The sequence below is a fragment of the Ictidomys tridecemlineatus genome, chromosome 14, assembly GCF_052094955.1.
Source record: "Ictidomys tridecemlineatus isolate mIctTri1 chromosome 14, mIctTri1.hap1, whole genome shotgun sequence".
Classification (NCBI taxonomy): Eukaryota; Metazoa; Chordata; class Mammalia; order Rodentia; family Sciuridae; genus Ictidomys; species Ictidomys tridecemlineatus.
In genome coordinates, this window is record NC_135490.1 from 45,616,330 (window position 1) to 45,620,089 (window position 3,760).

Genomic DNA, 3,760 nt, shown 5'->3' on the forward strand with positions numbered 1-3,760 from the left:
AAAATGAATGTATCCATGTGAATGGATAAAGAAAATATAGTGTATATATACAGAACAGAATATTACTCAACCATAAAAAGGATGACTTTATGACTTTTGTTGGTAAATGGATGGATCTGGAGAATCTTATGTTAAGTGAAATAAGACAATCCTAGAAACCCAAAAGTCAAATGTTCTCTTTGATATGGTTGCTCACATACAACAAGAGGGGCAGAGAATAGAAGTTTATTGGATTAGACAAAAGGTAATGAAGGGAAAGGAGTGGAATGAGAATAGGAAAGACGGTAGAATGAATCAGGCCTAACTTTCCTATATTTATATATAAATACATGACCACTGAAACTTCACATCATGTACAATGTCAAGAATGGGATCCTAATTGAATACATTATACTCTGTCTGTGTAATATGTCAAAAATACACTCTGTCATGTAGATCTAAAAACAAAAAACGCATCCATGAAAGTGAATGTGAATGCAGGTATGTCACTCCAACCCCAAAATGCACACATGTGCAGATACATTGAAGTGTCTTCCAAAACAGTGTATCAGTTCCTGAGTAGTGAGAACTTTAAGTCCATTTAGGACTGTGGCAGGTGGAGGCATTCCTGTGAATAATGGAAGAGCCTCTGGGAAATAAACAGCAGCTCTCTGCTGAACTGCTGATCCAGCTGTGGCACTTCATCCTGGAGCTGCTGCAGAAGGAAGAGTTCCGCCATGTCATCGCCTGGCAGCAGGGAGAGTATGGGGAGTTTGTCATCAAGGATCCCGATGAAGTGGCCCGCCTCTGGGGCCGCAGGAAATGCAAACCACAGATGAATTATGACAAGTTGAGCCGAGCCCTCAGATACTATTACAACAAGAGGATCCTTCATAAAACAAAAGGAAAAAGGTTTACTTACAAATTTAACTTCAACAAACTGGCGATGCCCAACTACCCATTCATCAACATTCGGTCAAGTGGTGTGGTTCCTCAGAGCGCGCCTCCAGTGCCAACGTCCTCTTCCTGCTTCCACTTCTCACCCCTGGACACCCATTCTCCGACTGGTGATGTGCAGCCCGGCCGGTTCTCTGCCAGCACCCTCACTGCTTCTGGCCAGGAGAGTAATGGCACTGATAGGAAGGTGGAGCTTCCGGAGCTGGAGGACGGCTCAGCTGCCGACTGGCGCCGGGGCATGGACCTCCTGTCTTCCTGGAATGCTGTCGGTGGAGGCGGGCTGGGCCCGACATAATGCTTCCTCTGTTCACTAGGCCCGAGATGTACCCTGACCCCCACAGCCCCTTCGCTGTCTCTCCCATCCCTGGCTGTGGAGGTGTCCTCAATGTCCCCATTTCGCCAGCCCTCTCCCTGACTCCCACCATCTTCTCCTACAGCCCCTCCCCGGGTCTGAGCCCCTTCACCAGCAATAGTTGCTTCTCCTTCAACCCAGAAGAAATGAAACACTACCTTCATTCTCAAGCCTGCTCCGTATTCAACTATCACCTGAGCCCTCGGACTTTCCCCCGCTACCCTGGGCTCATGGTTCCGCTACTGCAATGCCAAGTGCATCCCGAGGAGTCCACTCCGTTTTCTATCAAGCTGCAGCCCCCGCCCGCTGGGCGCAAGAACCGTGAGAGGGTAGAGAGCAGCGAGGAGTTGGCACCTGCTGCCGCACCCACCATGGCTCCTGTGCCCCCGCGAATTAAGGTGGAGCCCACAGCCGAGAAGGATCCTGAGAGCCTCAGGCAGCCAGCCCAGGAGAAGGAGGAGCACCCTCAAGAAGAGGGCACCGTGCTGAGCAGGACCAAGGAAGAAGAGAAAGGTACCGTCTTTGCTCGCCCTGCTGCCCCACCCACCTGGCCCCCAGGCCCCACAAGCACCACTAGTGAAGAACCCCTAGAGTTGACTGAAGACAGTGAGGACAGGTCTGGCAAAGAGCCCAGTGCACCAGAGAAGAAAGAAGACGCTTTGATGCCCCCCCCCCAAGCTTCCGTTGAAGAGGCGCTGGAATGATGACCTTGAAGCCCGGGAGCTGAGTAAGAAGGGCAAGTTCCTCTGGAACATCAGGACCCCGGGGCTTGGCAACCGCAGCTGCAAATGCCTAGAACTGCAAGTGAGCCGGGAGCTGTTTATATTGTAGTCAAATACATACATGTATTTATGTAGCAAGATCTGGGGGCGGGGGCGGGAGTTAGGCTGGTTTGATCATCTGGGGCATAGACTCATACTTTTCTGTTGGGGATGGGATGGGTGTCTTCTGTTGTAAATTAGGTCAGGTGTGAACACACTTTTTTTTTCCTGGTGAGTAGTAGGACACAGAGAGGGTATGTGAACTGAAAGGGGAAGGAGCCTGTTTTCCGTTTGAGGCTTACACTTCCTGACAAGGAAACTTCTAAAGGGCCCAGGTACTTTTTGGTCCTGCAGTAGTTTGGGTTCCAGGCTTTTTCTTTTCTATTGACTCTAACCAAGTGGTTAGAGTCAGTTGGCTGTTTATCCCTTGTCATTTATTCCATAATTATGTTGTGCTTTTTGTTTTGTAAACAGTAATGGAACATACATATTTATGTGTTTTGAAAGAAAACTTTGAGTTTTTTAAAGAACTGTTCCATTTTTAGTTTCTTCTTGGGGCAGGGAAGAAGTTAACCAGTTAATTTGTTTTAAAATATTTAGGCATTCTTTGAGTTATAAAATTGTGATGCAGGGATTTGTGGATGAGACATTCACATGTGAAAGATAACTTCACTAGTTATCCGCTTACGCAGAATAAAGTGTGTATATGTACATAAAATGTAAGTAATCTTAACTCCATTGTGCAGTGCCTTTTAGATGTTCCGCTTTCAATAAAGTCTTCAAATTTTTGCATATATATTATATATATATATGATGTAATGTTATAGAAATATATGTATAATATACATATTTTTTCCAGGGGTATCTGATAGCTCTGTATTTTGTTATGGAAGTTGAAAGAAAAAAGTATTTTACCTCAGAAATTAAAGTTAAATAAAAAAAAAAGTACTTTAAAAAAAAAAGCTGAGTAATATTCCACTGTGTGTGTGTGTCTGTGTGTGTGTGTGTGTGTGTGTGTGTGTGTGTGTGTATCACTGTTTCTTTATCCATTCAGCTATTGAAGGGCATTTAGGTTGGTTCCACAGTTTAGCTTTGTGAATTGAGCTGCTATAAACATTGATGTGGCTGCTTTACTATAATATGCTGATTTTAAGTCCTTTGAGTATAGATCTAGGAGTGGAATATCTGGGTCAAATGGTGGTTCCATTCCAGTTTTCTAAGGAATCTCCATAATGATTTCCAGATTGGCTGCATCAGTTTTCAGTCCCACCAGCAATGTATGAGTGTACCTTTTCCCCCACATCCTCATCAACACTTATTGTTATCTGTATTCTTGTTAACTGCTATTCTGACTGGCATGAGATGAAACCCTAACAGTAGTTTTGATTTGCATTTTTCTAATTACTAGAGATGTTGAACATTTTTTTCATATATTTGTTGATCAATTGTGTATCTTCTTCTGAGAATTGTCCATTTGTCTCCTTAGCCCATTTACTGATTGGGTTGCTTGTGGTTTTTTTGGTGTTAAGTTTTTTGAGTTCTTTACATATACTTGAGATTAGTGCTCTTTCTGCTGTGCATGTGGCAAAAATTTGCTCCTAAAATGTAGACTCTCTCATCTCATTGTTTCTTTTGCTGAGAAGAAGCTTTTTAGTCTGAGTCCATCCCATTTATTAATTCTCAATTTTATTTCTTGTGCTTTAGGAGTCTT

At 44.0% G+C, this 3,760-nt stretch overlaps 1 pseudogene; it reads left to right on the forward strand.

The window, feature by feature from the left end:
* Positions 1-598: 598 nt before the first annotated feature.
* On the forward strand, positions 599-2,099 carry LOC144370604 (ETS translocation variant 3 pseudogene; annotated as a pseudogene).
* The last annotated feature ends 1,661 nt before the right edge of the window (positions 2,100-3,760 follow it).